The sequence below is a fragment of the Parasteatoda tepidariorum genome, chromosome 3, assembly GCF_043381705.1.
Source record: "Parasteatoda tepidariorum isolate YZ-2023 chromosome 3, CAS_Ptep_4.0, whole genome shotgun sequence".
Classification (NCBI taxonomy): Eukaryota; Metazoa; Arthropoda; class Arachnida; order Araneae; family Theridiidae; genus Parasteatoda; species Parasteatoda tepidariorum.
This window is the reverse complement of record NC_092206.1, coordinates 7,324,462-7,344,040: the sequence shown is the minus strand read 5'-3', so window position 1 is coordinate 7,344,040 and position 19,579 is coordinate 7,324,462. Positions and strand designations below refer to the sequence as shown.

The following is a 19,579-nucleotide window of genomic DNA, read 5'->3' as shown; positions in this document are numbered from 1 at the left end:
AATTCTTCGTTTCTTTGAACCTTTCACCGTTTTTTTTTCTAAATAAGCATCAGTTTTTTTCCACGTAATTTGGATTTGTGTAAATAGCTTAAGTAATAAGCATTTAGATACATAGTCGGATTTTTTTTATTAAAATAAACATCAATTTTTTCCACATAATTTGGATTCGTGTAAATAGCTTAAGTAATAAGCATTTAAATATATAGTCGGAATTTTTTTTTGTTTTTTAAATAAACATTAATTTTTTCCAAGTAATTNTTGTTATAACTAATTTTTATAGCTATAATAACTAATAATTATAATAACTAATTTTTTCAAATTTTTCAGAAGAGCGTTTTTGTGAAAAAATACCACGAGTTCATCATGTTTCTTAATATTATGCACCGATTTAGGGACTAAATAAACATAAATTTTTTCCACGTAATTTGGATTCGTGTAAATAGCCAAAGTAATAAGCATTTGGATATATAGTCGGAATCTAGAAAATATAAACTCAATATATATTTCAGTAAGGAGCGTGGTAGAAATTTTTGTTCCTCTTAAGCTAATTTCCTTTCTTGCGTTTTTGTCATATATTAAAAACTAATCAAGGTAATGAAAAAAATTTTACCCATTATTGTGAAACTTATACTTAAAAAGAGAATTCCATGTAAACTATTTTTATAATTATTTATAATTTTATTTACAAGCGGTTGAAACAAATTTTTAAACTGTAAGGAATACAAATTTTTACACTTGTTCAATTTTCATAATGTAAAATGACAAAAATGAAAATTTGAAGGGAATCTGGTGAAAAGTTCTTGAGAAATAAAATTTAAAAATAGAATTTCTTTGATGTGGCAAAATACGCAAAAAGTGATGAATGGTTAATGGTCACAAATTTCCTTCCGCCCTCCTGCTCATATTATTGGGACCGTATTATCCTCCATAATTTAAGAGTTAAAAATCTGTATCAATAGAACAAAAAGCTACTGTAGAGCTGCTCTTCAAGCAATTCCAAGCAGTTCTTCAGGGTTAATTATAAATATACACAGTACACTTTGTAAGATTTTCCATTTGAAGAAACAGTGCACCATGTAGTGGATTCCCGCACATGTTGGCATTACTGAAAACGAGATGGCTGATGCCTTGGCAAAAGAGGCAAGACAATTAAACACCAGCAAAGTTACTCATGTCACTCTCAGCGATATCAATTCAGTAACTAAGGCGAAATTCAATGATAGGAAAATTCAAATCAAACACCAAATACCTGAAATCAGTACCAATAGAACTCTCACCAGCACACTAGCAGGACTCCGGACAGGACAATTTAGGGGGATGAAGACTCATGGTGACGGAACAAGGACTTACTGCTTCTGCAAAAATTGCCCAGACATAGAACTAACCCCCATACATCTTTTCAACCGTCCCGCTATACTGGCACAATTGCAGCAAATAAGTGACAATTCATGGGCGGACTTAGGGGAGAGTCGGGTACCCCCGCCCACTGTCAATTTCATATGTATAGAATATTTTTTCAAGTCAATGGGCCATCGGACATTAATAGGCTTGCTAGAAAGGAATNTTGAAAAGAGCTGAAAAACATGTTTTTTTAAATTTCTATTTTTTAAAGTTTAACTATTCTTTTTTTGGTTCATTCTTTTTGCATTATTACAAAATTATAATTATATTTTGCATTACATACAAAAATGTTGATTATTATTTAGTATTATACAGAAATATAAGCAATACTCCTTAAGTGAGCGGGGCTACCCGATTCTCCCCTATATGAAGAAAATTGCCTCCAAATTGCAGATGTTGTATAAAGGACCTTTGATCACATTTAAAATTATTTTCTGTCCATGGCACGACACCAACCAACCAACCAATCGAACAAAAAAATGCATCTTAGTTTATTCAAATGGAGTAAATTATTAGTCTAAATTTATTCAAATGGAGTAAATTATTATATTATTATTAGTCTAATTTGGTAATTTAAATTATCTTCTGCACTAATTCATTAGCATTTTTGAGGTTAAGTCCTCAAATCATTAAAATTGAGTCCTAGAATGCGAAAATCTTATTATTAAGTCAAAAGTCCTTAAAGTGTTCCATTTTTTGCTCACTAAACACTGTATTGTACAGTGCGCTCTCTACACTTTAATTACGACGCGTAATATTTAGATGCATGATACGTTCTTCAATCGACGCAAACAGATTTACAAGTTTTTAAATCTTCAATTCAATATAAAATTTCTAATCTCTACCAGAGATGGGAAAAAGTTTTTAATATGATATACTTTTTAATAATTACTTTTTGATATGAAAGTGAATGTGTGAATTCGGGGTAAGTAAATAATGCTTAGGACACGAATTACAATAACGATTAAAATTTAAACACAACAAAAAATTGTTTTAAATGAACAACTCGTTTAAGAAGGAATTCGCGAATTAAATGTTAACATCACGGTGAGTAAGTTTGATTAAAACATCATTTTCGAAAATAATGTGGACGGTTCTTTTACTTGGATTTAACTGCTCGTTTTTAAATTAATTATTATCACTCAGGCGCAGAAACGATTAAAGCGAGGGGATTAATACAAAATAAAATAAAATTTGCTCTGATTTCCGGGTGAAAGTAGAAGTTGAGGTTATTAATGTAAGTGGATCAAGTTTTGCCTTAGGCTTAATGGTTCTCAGAAGAGTTATTATTTTTTTCTTTTTGGTTTTTCACTTTCCAAATGAAGGTATAAGTAGTTTTTTAAAACATGTTCTTTTTAACTTTTCAAATTGAGAACTTTACCTTTTTAGACCACAGACATGCCCCGTCATTTGACCCACTGCGGTTTATAAAATTTCTTCTTCGGAAATATCCTTCCATAATCCTTTTCTAAAATAATAATTCAATAGGTCATTTAAAGTCTTACGAAAGTCATTAAATTACAGTGTTTTACTTTTATATTAAGTTTCAGTTTTCTTAATCCCTTGAAATTAAGTATTTTATCGTTCTTGATTGTGTGCCAACTTAACATGGTGTTGAACCATATTATCTACTTAAACTTAATTATTAGATGCTATGGTTCAACTTGTACGGAAATTTGGTTCTATTTAACACCATATTAAGGTTGCAACAGATTGGCACTGAATTTGGTTTAAGGTATTGATATCATGGTTAAAAGTTGTTCCTAGTTTTTCAGAAGTGTACTAGATTTTTTGACAAGGGGGTAGTTACTTTACAGATTACACGCACTTTAGTCAGCAGAAGCGCTTAATCTTTATTTTTTCCTCAAAAAATTCAAAATTACCTTCAATTATTGATTTAATTTTAAAACATTCTACAGAGAATCTTCGCAACTGATTACATGATTCTCTTTCCTTATTATTCCATTATTTTGAATTGATTCAAGTTGATGATTCACAATGTTAAAGCATAGAAAAGACTCTTCATTAACACAAGGTGTTTAAAAATAACCGCGTTAAATAAATATTTTTAGAATTCTTGTCAAGGGTGGTTTTGATAAGGCTTACTTTATCAAAGGGGCGAATTTAAAATAGGAAATTAAAATATGTTTCAAAAGTTCTCCTTTTCAGAAGAATTTTAAAAATAATAGTTTCACTGAAGCACTCGTAGACAATGATATATATATATATATCAATCTAATAATTTTGTTATAACTAATTTTTATAGCTATAATAACTAATAATTATAATAACTAATTTTTTCAAATTTTTCAGAAGAGCGTTTTTGTGAAAAAATACCACGAGTTCATCATGTTTCTTAATATTATGCACCGATTTAGGGAAAATGAAAAATAATATGTAAAGTACATACATGAAAACAATTCTAAGGAACAGTTTGAAATAAAAATGCTATCTTTAGAAAAAATTGTTCTTTATTTTGAACCTAACCTTTCAATTTAAGTTCAATATCGTTTGTAGTACTGAAGTATCGTTGAGAACAAAAGTTTGCCGCTAATTTTAACTTATTTTTTATAAAAATATTAATTGAGATTTTCGATATTTAAATATTAGTGGACACATATTTAATGGAATAACATGATTATCGAGAGATTTACATTCATGTGTCTTTTTATCCCTATAATTATTGAATCTAATTTATTACTTACAACTTAAGCATCAATTATACTTAAACATCAACAAGTCTCAGATTCAAAAGAAAGAAATAAAACTCGAGTACTTCGCCTTTTTCTTTTATTCACTTAATTTTTGAATATATTGTACTTTATATACTTAATACGATAGCAGGCTTAAATTTAACGGGGGGGGGGGAAATTAAAATATAGGGATTTACATTTATCTATCTTTTTACTTTTCATTTTATTTTTATAGCCGTCGTTGAGCAGCCAACCCAATCTTGAGTTTACGAATACCAGTGTTCAACTTCGTAGCTTTGTAATTTTGAACCCAATCCAGAAGACAAGAGAACTTCTGGATGAGTTATTGGGAGAAATTTACTTCCGTAGAGGACTTTATGATGCAACTAACCAGCATTTGCATTACATGAAGAGGAAAACCACGAAAACCACCCACGGTTAACCTAACGCAACGTGACTCTAACCGATGATCCGTCGACTGCAGAGGATATTATATTTAAGTATTAGAGGATAAATTTNAGAAGAAAAATTCTTAAAGTATTTTTTTAAATATTTTAAATTTTTAAAAAAAATTTTTAAAACTATTTAATTTTAATAGTTTTTTTTCTTCTCTCTCTATTAAATTTTGTTATTTTATTCTCCATGTTATCTCTATACTTTTAACATATCTCAAGAGTTCTATATACTTGCAGCTTATGCGCAGTAAATAAAACTTATAAGCCTTCATTTTTCTCTCTTTTCTTTTTATGTTTTTTGTCATTTTATCCTTTTTGTCATTTTTTATAATAATAGCAAATAATTTTTCAAATTTTTCAGCAGAGAGTTTTTGAGGAACAATACCACCTGTTCCATGATGTTTCTTAAAATTATGCAGCTATTTAGAAAAAATGAAAAATAATATGTAAAGTACATATCTGGAAACAATTCTAAGGAACAGTTTAAAATAAAAATGCTATCTTTAGAAAAATTGTGGTTTCTATTGAACCTAACCTTTCATTTTAATTTCAGTATGGTTTGCAATTTGGACAAAAGTTTGCCGCTAATTTTAACTTATTTTATATAAAAAATGTAAATCAAGATTTTCTATATTTAAATATTATCAGACACATGTTAAATGGGGTAACATGATTATCGAGTGATTTATATTTATCAGTCTTTTTACCCGCATAGTTATTGAGTCTAATTTATAGCTTACAAATTAAGTATCAATTATACTTAATCATCAGCAGGTCTCATTTTGAAAGGAAAGAAATAAAACTCCAGTTATTCACCCCTATTTTATTGACATAATTTTTGAATCGATTGTATTTTCTATACCTAATACATTATCAGGAGCAAATTTAAGGACAGAAAAAATTTAACTTTAGTGATTTACATTTATCTGTCTTTTTTACATTTTATTTTATTTTTATAACCGTCGAACAGCTGACCCATTCTTGAGTTTACGACTACCTATGTTGAACTCCGTAGCCTTGTAATTTTGAACCCAATCCAGAAGACAAAAGAACTCCTGGAGGAATTATTGGGAGAAATTTGACTTCAAAGAGGACTTTTTGATGGAACTATCCCGTACTTGCGTTACATGGAGAGGAAAACCATGAGAACCTCCCACGGTTAACCTAACGCAACGTGACTCTAATCGATGATCCGTCGACTGCAGAGGATATTATATTTAAGAATTAGAGGATAAATTTTTTTACCGGTAAAAATAAAATTGGGCAATTCGCCTTTGTTTTTAACTACATCATTTTTAAATGCAATATACTTAATTTTCTATGCTTAAATATTAACAGACGCATACTTAATACGCAAATAAATAAATAAAACTAAATAGCTTATATAAGCCGGTCTTTCTACTTTTATAATTTTCGACTATAATGTGTTTTAATAAACCAAATGGCGAAGTCAATAAAGGATGGATATACATTGAATATTAATAGTTACTGTAGGTTTAATAGCGATACATATAAAGCATTCCAAATAAGCGCTTAAAGCAAAGAAATTAGGACATTTCTTTTAAACAATTAATGTTCTTTTCCAAAAATAATTTTTTGTAAGAACGTGCATTCTTTAGTAAATCTTTTAATTATTGTCTCCTCACGATTCGTAGGTTCCTTATTCTGAAGTAATCACTTACGCTAGATCTATTACTTTTTTTTAAATCCTCCATATTGTTTATAAAAATCGAAATGATATTGCAACATTTAGAATCTAATTGTTATTTACATTATGATTTGCTTAATATAAAGATTAAAACCGTATTAATAAATATTAAAAAAATTTATGAATTGATTTATTTTTATCTGCTGTTCTACAAAAGACATTTTTAGACCGTTTTTTTATTACATTTGTTGCCGTGAATTATCTTTATCTGTATACGTGAGGAGGTGGGTAAGAGAATACGTGTAGTTGTAACTTGTTCTTATGAAAATCATAAAATAGAAGAAAAGGAAGTTTGGATTGTTTAGAAGTCATAACAACATTTCCCGATCCCCTCCAGTAGAACAAAATTTCCTATTTATTCCGTATTTTTAGCGACTTAAAAGAATTCTTTTTTATATTTAAATTTTTTTTTTTGATAATTTTATTACAAACACAAAAATTAGCACAAACACAAAACTTTTTTGAATCACATTACGAACGTAAAATATTTTGCTAATTAATACAGTAACATAATAAACAAATTTATTGAATTTTATTTTTATTTAATTTTATAATCGTCGTTGAGCGGCTGACCCAATTTTTGGGTTTATGACTATTAGTGTTCAAATTCGTAGCCTTGTAATTTTGAACCCAATTCAGAAGACAAGGGAACTCCTGGATCAAGTATTTGGAGACATTTGCCTTCACGGAGGACTTTTTGATGAAACTCACCTGCATTTGCAATACACGGAGAGGAAAACAACGAAAATCTCCAACGGTTAGCCTGACTGCAAGGGGACTCTCACCGATGATCACTACTGAGGATATTTTACTGCAGAACTGCTTTCGGTGCAAGCCGGATGTGGAATTAGCATTGACCAGCCATCTTTGGGATTCGAACCCGGCTCACCTCATTGGAAGGCGAACGCTCTATCCCCTGAGCCATCACAGCTCTATTGGCTTTTGTTAAGAAACTGTGACACACAACTAGGAAACACCATGACACTGTTGTAAAATTTTCATAAAATTCTTTCGAAAACTTTTTTACAGTAGACATATTGGAGAATATCAGGCTAAAAATATTTTTACTACAGGATTTTTTTTGAGTTTTGAGTGTTGGGCTCTTTTTTTTTTTTTTTTTTTNAATTTTTTTTTTTTTTTTTTTTTTTTTTTTTTTTTTTTTTTTTTTTTTGAACGAAGGGAAAGTTTGTATCCACATTTTAACCCTTCATATGACAGTGAGAAGCATAATTGGCACAAACTTTATTAATTCATAAATGAAGCTCTTTTCCCACCTATGATTTGGGAGGCCTCTCTGCTGATAGTTTAAGAAAATGAGCTTTATTTACATAAATGCAAGTAATAGTAAAGGTTAGCGAAGGGTCAAGAAGAGAAAGGCTAACCCTGGAAAACTATTTGCTCTCGTGCTTTATATGTTCACAGTTAATTTGAAGAATCTCAGATTTTATAAATCCGGTTATTAATAAGCACGAAAATTCAAGTTTATGACAAGTTCATTACAGTAGGTAAAATAATGAAATATTTTCCAGCAAAAAATTATCTTAATTCAAATTAATCAATCCAAAAATTATGTTGACATAAACATTACTAAAAAAACATTGCCTTATAAAGGGGTATAGTGTTGACTGCTGTAAAAATGGATTAGGATTCAGTTTAAACATTATAACAAAGAAACTAAATTATTAATTAAAATACGATTTAGTTATCCACTGCGTACTAAAAGGAATTTTAAATTAAAAGAAGCGAACGTTTAATTAGCTTATAATTAAGTGGACTGTAAGAATTTTAAACTATTTTTTAAAAAATTTGTTATCACATTAAGGAATTTTTAAAAAATTAGGACAGACTGAATATTTTGAAATAAAAGAATTTTCTGAATATTTATATTTTTAATTGGTTAAAAAAAATTTGTAACCAAATTAATGATTTTGTAAAAAAAGCATACATTAAGTAATTATGCGGAATGAAATAAATTTTTATAAAATGTTCGTAGTTTTGTGCAAACTGTTTTGTATAAAATGTTTGTATAAATTGCTGAATTTGCAAAACATGTAATTGATATAAAATAAAATAGATTAATAATTAAATAGAATAAAAGAACTTTCTGTGTATCTAAAGTTTTGACATGTTCAAAAAGTTTAAAATCAAATTAAGGAATTTCTAAAAAGTAGGATAATGGACATGTAAAAGAAATGTCGACAACTCAACTTGTTTGTAATGTTACAACTGAAATTATATGAATTGAAATATTATGAAATACGTGTTTCAATAAGTGATTTCCTCTTCAAAAAGCAAATTTATAATATAAAAATAAACAGATAATTTGCTTTTGAGGAGGTGTGATTGACGCATAGAATTAATGAGAACGTTTTGGGTTGAATTGAGTTGACAGCTATCACCTTAACTTTACATAAATGTTGAAACAAGGTTAAAAGTTAATATAATTCATTTGTTTTTGTTTTGAATAGAAAAAGTGCTTTTGAAATGTTCAGCACTGTTTAATTTTATTTACTCCTCCAGATGCTTTGTTAATGCATTTTTAGTATATGTAAAAACTTTTGATTTAGGTCACCATCACAGGTAAACTGTCATTTTGAAATATTAATAATTGCACTTTCAAATCCTAAATGCAATTTTGATATAACATAGCGTTTTCTGCATATACTGATGATACAAAAATGAAACTGAATATCTTTAATAACTTTCCATCTAATGATCGAATTTGCACCTGTTAACATGTAATTTAATGATTAAAAGAGAACTTAAATATGTTAAATGATTTAATCGAACCATATTTCTAACCTTATAAAACCTTATTTCTTTTAATAATATAACATATTTCTAAGGATTCCCAGTTCTGATTTTCAAAACATGCCGAGTTGTAGATCACTTAGCCGTGTTAATGTGATGGATAAGTAATCAACAACTCAGCATGTACTTGAATTAATGCCCTATAGGAGAAATATTGAGTGGCTATGCACCAATAAGATTCTATGGACTAGATTGTAGACTGCGTTCCTTTCATTTGTTCATAATTAATACTTTTTCTGTTCTATTTGTCCCCAATTTTGTCAACAGGTGTACTTGTAATCAGCATTTAGAAATTCAAAACTAGAACTGTAATCTTATATAATCTAACAGCTTAAATTGGAAGCGGTTTCTGTCTCTCTCTCGAGCTTTTTATATTTTGAAAAATTTCGAGGTAAATATTAAGATCTATATCTAGCAACATCTAATCTTTTATTTTTTTATTGTATTTATTCATTTTTTCTTTGTTTCTCTTGAGATCAAGTGCGAGTTTATAAAATCAAGACTTCGAGAAAGATAAATCTGTCTATAGCAATGGATAGATGGTCATTATTTAAGGGAAAAAAAGCGAAAAACAATTCGCCTTCTCTGAGCTGCAGTGTGATTCTTTGAGCTGTAGAGTTTTTAGCAGAGTTCGTGATTTTTTGTATTTCAATCGGATTTTTTTGATTTCAATCAGATTTTTTAAATTTTTATTCAAATACACTGTAAGAGCTTTAATTTATGACTAAAAAAACTTTATAAGAGTTTAATCAAAATTAAATTAATATTAAAACAATATTATAACAATATTTTGGAAGCTCTAACTTACTAAAATAATTTTTCTTGTAATACATAGCTTTGAATGCATAGCAACCATTCTGAAACAGATGCATGATTGAAATTTAAAGACTAGATGAAATAGAGAATTTAAAGAATACTTTAACTGTAAAAAAAATTCAATTAGCAAACCATAATTTTAATTGAAAATTGTGATTTCTTTTTTTTTTCTTTTGATTTTTAAAATGACAAAATAAATGTAACAGATTGTGTTTATAAATACAGTCATTCTTTAAAAAATAAATAAATATTTAATCTATGTATATTTTTTATTAAAATATTCATTTTCAATCCTATACCAAAATAGATAAGCAAAAAATGTTTTACAAAAATCTGTGTACTCATTGGAATTTTTTTTCACAAAATTTCTTTATAGAAAATCTGATACTGTAAACATATTATGAGAAAAAAATACCAGTTACCAGTTAATAATCCTACTGTTTCAAATAGACTTTGTAAGAGTTTGAAAGGGAAGAATGAAACTATATCAGGAAAAAAAAATCTGAATTCATCAGCATTTTTTTTCTATTTTTGGCATATTAGGGTAATTTTTTTTAATATAACCTCAAGCTTTAGAAATATACATTTTCCACCAATAAAATATAATGTAGATTTTAATTCCATGCTTTTTAAACCAAAAGGTAGAATTTTAATTAACATTATTTGCAATTTTTTTTGAGAAAAAAAATCATGTTTATTAATTACTTTCTACAGCTATGCAAGTCTATATTAAGACAGCATGAAATGTTTACTTTAATCTGTACTTTCAATCTCAAGAATCAAAAGATGTTTAAAAATGTAATTTCAAATGTGTTGGAATTTAACACACACCAAGAAAGAAAGTAATTTCGTTAAGTAAAATTAATTAATGCAGCAATATATTTAAAACAAATTTTCAAACTAAAAAAGGGAAATAATAAAAGTATCAATAATTTTAAACACTGTTTTTTAACTTTGAAAATCAATACATATAAAAAAAAATCAGCTGATTTAAATCAATGATTTTTTCTGAAAAATCATTTGATTTAAATTATGATTTAAATCAGCAAACCCTGGTTTTTAGTGCAAGTTAAGCCCTTATTCATATTAGATCAGGGGATTGAGCACTTGCTTTCCAATGAGGGGACCTGGGTTCGAATCCCAACTGGTCGATACGAATTCCGCACCGACCACAGTGCTGACATAAAATATCCTCAATAGTAAACGGAATAAGTTAGAGTCCCCTTGCCATCGGGCTAACCACGGGAGGTTATCAGGGTTTTCCTCTCCAGATAACGCAAATGCGGGTTACTTCCATGAAAAAGACTTCCAGGAAGGAAAATTTCTCCCAATTCTTGATCCAGAAGTTCAATTATTTTCTGGATTCTGTTTTATATTACAAGAGATTGGGTCGGATGTTCAACGACCCAATCTTGATATCAATATGTATATATATATATATATACGTTCGAATATATATATATATATTCGAGCTTGTTTTTTAATGTTAATAAGGCGCTGATAATTTTTAAACATAAAGATATATTAAAATGTGTAACATAACCCACATTTCGCTTTGTTTATTTTTGAGGAATTTTATACTTAACATCGGTGTACTGATTACTTTGAAGTGGTCATAAAGCATTTACCGGCTCGGAAATAATCACTTTTAAAACTTTTTTTTCTTCTTCCTTCTAGAGATTTGAATAGAGAAAGTAGGGGAAAAAAAAGAGAACACAAAGCTTTCTAGAGAAATAAAAGAGGTTGATAAAGTGGCATATTCGACAATCATAATATATATTTTGAAGGATCATTATACAAAACGTTTTAATGTTACCTGCAAGAAAAGATAGTGGACGCAATGACCGTTTTATTTCCCCCCGTGTCAATCAAAAAAAAGTAATAATTTTCTCGCTCCCGCATAGGAAAAAGAAAAATCAAATCTCCAGAAACACGAAAAAGAGCTGGATTTTGAGAGCAAGTTTATAAGTGCAGCAGCTTTTTAATGACTTGCTCGCTTTAGTTATTCAACCCTTTTTGATTTGTTGGTCCTTGTGATTTCGTCACAGCTCTTGTTTCTAGACTCGGAAACACAATCGAATAGAGATCGTCACTCTAAGCTGCTTTAAACACGAACCGGATTACGCGTTCTTCCATGTTTTTGATGAAATTAAAGAGAAGGATTGTGCTATTAAGACCGTAAGTTGATTTAGATATTTTGATATCACTGTTGTGTTTGATATTTTAGTACAGGACCGAATTTTTTTTTCTTCATTTTAATGATTATTTCAAATGAAACACACTTTTTATAAGGCGGCTCGTTTTCTAATATAAGTAATTTATTAAAAAAAAGAACAGCGAAATATATACATTATAAAATTTTTATTTGAACGATGAAAAATTATGCTTAAAATAATACATAATTGTTCGCATAGAGCGATAATAATTAGAATTGAACTGGAATTACTGGAATAATATGTACTTAATTATGCCTGGAGTATCACTTATACTTTATACATTATAGGTTTTTAATCCAAAAGAAGAAAAATTATACTTAGTTCATACAAGTAAAATTACTCAATTGTGTACTTCTCAATTTTGCTCAATATTACTATTCAAATTATTTATATACTGAAAAGAAGAAAAATTATACAGTGCAATAAAATAATGTATATACATGTTTGTCATCGTAATAAAAATTACAATATATTACATATTTGATACCAAATTAAGAATCACAGTATTATAATCAGACCTGTTTTTAGAAGGTAATAAAATGCGTAATCGCTTAGCCGCTAAACTAAAAGACTGCAATGAAACAGTTCCATTTATCAAGTTTATTCAATTCATATTGGTACATTTTAAAGTCGGAAATGCATGTAATATTTTATATCTGTAAATTTTCAAGTTATTTCAATGCAATTCGAATGTTTTTATAATAGTAATACGTTTTTAAACGCTACAAATTTATAGTTAGCATCACGTTCCTTATGCAAAATGTAGCGAGTTTTGTTGTAAAAAGTTTCAAACGCAGCTAATATGTTCTTCACCCAGGGCCGCTGAAACTTTTGTCAAGTTATTAGTTTTTGCAAAAAAATTGCACGACTTTGGTGCCGCATTGATAATTGCATTATTACATCTTCGCTGTCATATTTCATTATTAAAATGGTAATATTAGAACATTAAGGTAAAATTGGTTCAAGAGATGTAGTACTCGGTTTAGTTTTACGAGAGATCAGAATGTTTTTTACAGCTGGCATATACTGGTTTAAAGTAGCTCCAATAAAAACATTCGACTCACATTAAGGTAAAAGTACCGGCACTCAGGGTGGTAATACTTTTTACTCGAAAATCCATTTTTACCGGCGCGTGTTACGGAAAAAAATACTATATAAAAATCTGATCCGTAATTTTTAGACTAATAATTACAGTAAAATCACTCTAATTAAATAAATATTACTGTAAAAATTAAGGTATAATATTTTAAGGTAAAAATGGATTTTATGGACGATACACCAAGTGTCGGCATTTTATACCGTAATTTGATCCAGAATTTCTTTCAGTGTCATCACGAATCATGATAGTCCTTGAGTTTCATTTATGGTATTCAACCTGTGGGAGGTTCTCTTCTCTTAATTATAGAAGTTTTTCAGGTTACTTTGAAACAAGAAAAAAATTATTTTAGGAAGAAAAAAAATTATTTTTAGGGAAAAAAATTTATTTTAGTTGAAGGAAAAATTTATTTTCAGGCAATTTTTTCTTATTTTCACGGGGGGGGGGGGTAATTTGTTTTAGGGAAATTTTTTTTAATTTTCAGGCAATTTTTTTTAATTTTTAGGAAAAATGTATTTTTATTTTCAATGAAATTTTTTTACAAAGAAGAATTCGGGCAGTACAGCGTGATGCAAGAGTTCCTTTTGAGTTTTGTTCAAAATTATAACCCCATAGATATGATTATGTTTTGCTTCAAATCAAATAAAAGAACTGATTTTTCATCGATTGTGTAAAAAAAGTAAAAGAAATTATTATTTCTTTCTATCTTAATTATTGATTTTTTCTTTAATATTTCGAATTAAAATCTTGAATCAACGCATTATGTTAAATAAATGATAATAATTTCAGTGTCAACGTACTGAAATATTTCAAGTTATAAATTACCCAAAAAGGTGTAATTATAATATTAATTGTACTTAATATTACGATTAATTATTATAATTATACCAGATGGGTAATTTTTACATTATTATATTAGTGCACTTATATTTGTGATTAATACTTTCGAGATAATGTGACAACAATTAGAGTGTTAAAATAAAAAATGTGACAAATATAATAAATATAACAGCCATAGGATTTTCCCGCCATATTAGTACTCGGTAAAAAAAAAAAAAAAATTGCCGTAAAATCACCGTGCTGTTTTCTAATGACATTTCCGTTAAAAAAACAATAAAAAAACAACTCATAATTCTGGTAAATAAAACCAAAATATACGATATTTAAGCTATCCATTTGGTAATTTTTTCGTACACACGATAAGGGTTTACTAGAAATTCTGAATTTTAAAATATAGTTCTTATTATTACTCATTTAGAAAAAAGTACAAATCTGAAAAGTAAATTTAACCGATTAAATAGTTTTTATGTGATGGTCTAAGGCAGGGATGGCGAACCAATGGCACGCGTGCCATTTATGGCACCCGACACAATATTTTGGGTACGTCACCGATCACATTTGTTATTACACTATGAATTGTTATTACTCAAATGCTATTAAACTATGAAGCATATGTAACAATTAAATTAAAATTCACAAAAAACACGCAAAATAATAAACAATTATTAATGAAAAAATTAACAATGAATGCTAAAATTAACTGGCAATTAATAAAGCAATTAATAACCATAAAAAACAAGCTAACAATAAATAAATAACAAAAAAAAAATAAACAGTCCTGCTTAAACTAACATCTTACAACCTAATATAAGTTATTTGTCATCTAATCTGCAACAACAGAAGTCACACTGATGTTGATTTAAGTTGAATTACGCGTATAGCTGAGACAGTACAAATTTTTTTTTTCAATGTAAATAAAGAGTTTTGAGTTGATAGTATTTAGAATTATTATTTTCCCAATAATCACGAAGTCAAAATTATTTGACGGCACGTCTATGACCTCATCAAACAATTTTTTAGAAAAAATGGCACGTTGGTGTATAAAGGTTCGCCACCCCTGGTCTAAGGTATCATGATAAAGTTATCAAATTTTACCTTTTTACCAAATTTTATCGCATATTATAAAACCGTATTTTTTGCTAATTTTACCAAACTAAATGAACAGATCCCTTCGGTAAAAATTACCAAGTTTTCTGGTGTTCTCATAAGCACGGTAAATTTTTCCATATTCTGGTAGTTTTGACCGCACTTTTTAGTGTGACATTCTATCCTATTGGTAGAAGTGCTAAGTCGACTATATGGTGACATTGGTATATTTCGGCTTAATATATTCTCAAATAAGGCTGAGGAAAAATTTGGGATTTTAGATATTTTTTTTTATACATTTATAATAAGTACTAAATATTTTTATATCATATTTATTCTTTCCAGTTACCTAATTGGAATATTTTTAGCTTTATTTTTACAAATTATTCGATTAAACTTTAAAAAAATATTTATTTTGTAGAAATTGTTTTCAATAAATCTCAAAGCATTCAATCGGTTTGTTACATGAAGAAATTAAAAAAAAAGCGTACATGATATTTATATTTATTGATTGTTTATTTGAGCTATTTAAAATTTAAGGAAATAATTATAAACGCATCAATCGAGAATTAAAAATACAAACAAAACATTTTTAATAATATTTAAGAGAATTAATTATTTCCGTCAACAACAAATTATAAAACTACGCAATAAATATTTAACTTATATGTTCCTTATTTTGATTACTACTTTAATGAAATAATTAAAGCTGAAAATAGATCTGTCACGTACCCTTTGTTTAATGTGACAATTTACTCCTTTATTTAAATCTAATCTTTTAATTTTTAAATCTTTATTTCCCTTTTTTTATAACAGTTTAATCACATTTTATAACAGTTTCATTTGAAATTTTCCATGTAATTTTTTAAAATTGGGGTTGTTTCTTTCTCCACAATTTAAGCATATAATTTTCTTAAAATATCTTTTCTAGAAAAATTTCACTTTTCTTTTCGTAAAATTTCGTTTTCTTTCGTATATATTAATTTTCTGTTCGCCCTTCTTCGCTGGTCAACGCGGTCATTGCACTTCCTGTGGGGAGAGTTACCCCTTTATTCTCACCCTTTTTTTTTCGTCATTCAGTTTTTTAAGGGGGGCTTACTTAACCGACCCCTTTCATCTGATTTTCAAACTCTCCCCTCTTTAAATTTAATAGGCTAGCGCTTTTTTGGGTCTAAACCAGTTAGCGAATTTTTGAAGATGCTTTAAGATGATGCTTGCTTGGTGACACCAAGGGGTGTACCCTCTGCCCCCCTCTCTCTCCGAGATACGGACTTATGCCCGTATCGACGAGATTTACGTTTTTACAACCTATTTCTCAGCCTTTAATTTTAATTAAATCCACAAACCGTAATTAATTTCTGTAAATTGAATATCTACATTTATACCTGTAAGAAAAATAGTTATCGACAATGTCAACCTACATGTATGAAAAGGTACCCCACCATCGAATCGAGTTAACATGCCTTATATACTAGTGAATTGGAATAATATTTTCGTAATGTATTATATTTTATTGGAATTCTAATTTATTGGAATTATATTTTTGTATATTTATATTTTATACACTACAGTATTACTCCACCAGAATTATACCTGTGATAGAATTCAATGAACGGACACCACTAGTTGATTCATTGCTGTTTGTTTGTGAGAAGTCGGGAGAGCTGTATTAAAATCACCGTACCTTTGCGTGCCGATCATGAGAGCTCTATTAAGTTCAATGTCGTGGTCACTTCTGTGTTGCCTTTAGTAGTCGATCGTATACGCTGAGCGTTGTGTGTGATCGAGACTGAGAAGCAACAGCGTGTGGAGGTCAATGTCGTCTTCACTAGTAGCAAGTCAACTGTTCTACGATCGAAGTTGGATTGTTCAAATCGTAGTGGGCGCTTCTGCCAAGGTAGGCATGTTCACATCATGTCCGGGTCACCAATCTGGGGAGAGTAGTCATAGACAATGTCAACCTTCATCTATAAAAAGTCCCTTGTCTTCTGGATTAGGTTCAAAATAACAAGGCTACGGAGTTGAACATTAGTAGTTGTAAACCCAAAAATTGGGTTGGCTGTTCAAAAAAAAAAAAAGAAAAAAAAGAAAAAAAAAAGGCAAGCATCTCGAGAGGGAATCTTAAAGCATCTTCAAAAATTCGTTAACTGGTAGAATCAGAAAAGCGTTAGCTAATTAAATTTAAAGAGGGGAAAGTTTGAAAATCAGATGAAAGGGATTGGTTAAGAAAGCCCCCCTTAAAAACTAAATGAAGAAAAAAGAAAGGTGGGAATAGAGGGGTAACTCGCCACACTGCGCGATGACCGCGTTGACCAGCGAAGAAGGGCGAACAGAAAATTAATATACATTACGAAAAAAAAAGTGAAATTTAGCCAGACAAAGGCATTTTAAGAAAATTATATGCTTAAATTGCGGAAAAACAACAACTTTAATTTAAGAAAATTACATGGAAAATTTCACATGAAATAAAATTAAATTGTTATATATAAAATAGGAAATAAAATTTTAAAAATTAAAAGACTAGATTTAAATAAAAGAGTAAATTGTCACATTATGTAAAGGGTGCATGTGATAATACCTAAATAAGAATTTCACTAATTTTTAAAAGAAATAATTAGTCCAATTTATAACAAAATGTAAAACAGCATAAATAATATTTATCTTAATTGGTAGTCTACTTTGCAATTATTTTGATTAATATTTTAATGAAATAATCAAACGTAGCAATGTAGATTTATAGAGTATCTAATTAAGATTTTCAATAATTTTTAAAAGAAATAATTAGTTCACTGCTTAACAGATACAAAAACCGCTTAAATAATATTTATTGTATTTAGTAGCTAATTTTAATGTTATTTCGATTGTAATTATTAGAAATAATCAATCCTGGTAATAGAAAATTAAAGTCCACTGTCCTGGAAGAATATTTAACTTTTAAGATGTAGAACGGAAACAAAAATCGGTAGAAATGGAAAATAAAAGTGATTCTAATGAAAGACTTGAAAGTATCGTCATTAGCGTTCACCTTTTAGAGAGAGAGGTTAAAGCAACGAACTCATTGTCCAGAACAAAGGGAAGCGAACGAGTTTCCTTCCATCTATTCAGGGGAGAAGATGCTACTTTTGGAACGATGCAAATACGAACACAGAATTTTTATTTGGTATATTGCTTTTCCTTTTTTTCAACTTCCAATCATCATTCGAATGGGTGTTTGTGTGTTGATCTGAGTTGTTTTCGGGTTCATTAGCTCGAGAAGTTCATTTGGAGTGAAAACAAACGTCCATGTGCAACGAGTCTTAGAACATTTATCGTTTGTTTTGATTAAACATTTATCGTCTGAAGGAATAAAAAGGTAAGTTTAAAACTGTTTAAAAATATAGAGATATTTATTTTCGAATCAAACTTGTTGATTTAAGATTTTTGATATTCGAACTTTTCTAATTTTCAAAGAATTCTAATATTCGAACTCTGATATTTTAGTTACTGTTTAAATAGTTAAGAAATGCAGTTGAGAAATATTAGGCAGTGATACCGAGTTTTCATGAGAATGAGTTTTCAAGTGATTTTTTTTTTATTTATTCCTCCTCTGCGGGGGTTTCTAACCTTTTTTTTAAAGTCAAGACTAAAAATAAACGACCAGATCTCTTTCATTTTAATTTGAAATTAGTATTGTAAATATTCATTATACAACACAAATTCTCATTTTTGAAAATAGAAAGACCTATAGATTAACAAACGGTTTAGTAAGAATGTTATCTATAAAATTCAACTAAGTTAAAGATATTTGTCAATAAACTATGAAATTTATGAAATAATTACTAAACTACTAATGGCATAATACAATACTAATGAAATAATTACAAAATATAAAGATCACGCATTTTAAATGTAATGGAAACGCCTGTTCTAACCTAAATCTATTAGTTATTTATTTGTAATTCAAAGTTTCTTGACGTCTCTCCTTATTTCTTACGAAATACCGATAATTGCAATATTTTGTCATAGGTTTTTCTTATATATCATTCGGGTTGCGTCCATAGTCCAAATGTGTTTTTGAATTTCAATTAAAATTGTTAGTATAATACTAAATATTTATAAGAACAATCATTGATTTAAGTTTACATGTTATATATACATGCAGAAAACATAATGAAATAGTCTGCTAATTAAATTAATTAAGTAAATAAGTCCAAGATCTGTAAGAGTACGAGAAGCTTACAACTTTCATCACACTTTGTTAAATTTCTTGAGTATCTAAAAAAATTTACACCATGTAATTTTGATATTATAGCTTTCAAATAAATTATTCACCTTAATATCCTAGAATATCTCCTAAATGTTCATAATACAAAAAATCTATTCTAAAAAATCTATCGAATGAGTTATCTATTCTAAGTATTTGTATGTAGTTTAGCATTATCGTGAAGCATAAAAAACAAAAAGGTCCTTTGGAATGA

General features: G+C 28.6%; 2 protein-coding genes across 4 annotated transcripts in view; one reads left to right on the top strand and one right to left on the bottom strand.

Annotated features, from left to right (window-relative positions):
- LOC107455484 (uncharacterized) overlaps positions 1–19,579 on the bottom strand; it is a 383,034-nt gene that overhangs the window by 31,393 nt on the left and 332,062 nt on the right. The gene's annotated exons all lie outside the window — the stretch shown is intronic.
- LOC107455486 (nucleolar and coiled-body phosphoprotein 1) overlaps positions 1–19,579 on the top strand; it is a 49,908-nt gene that overhangs the window by 7,234 nt on the left and 23,095 nt on the right. The window contains exon 1 of one of the 3 annotated variants that reach the window (XM_016073072.3): positions 11,889–12,062. The exons of 1 other annotated variant lie outside the window; for it this stretch is intronic. The gene's annotated coding sequence lies outside the window, so the exon portion shown is untranslated. Of the gene's footprint in view, positions 1–11,888; positions 12,063–18,207; positions 18,475–19,579 lie in introns of those variants that run through there. One more of the 3 variants, XM_016073074.4, reaches the window with a different exon arrangement.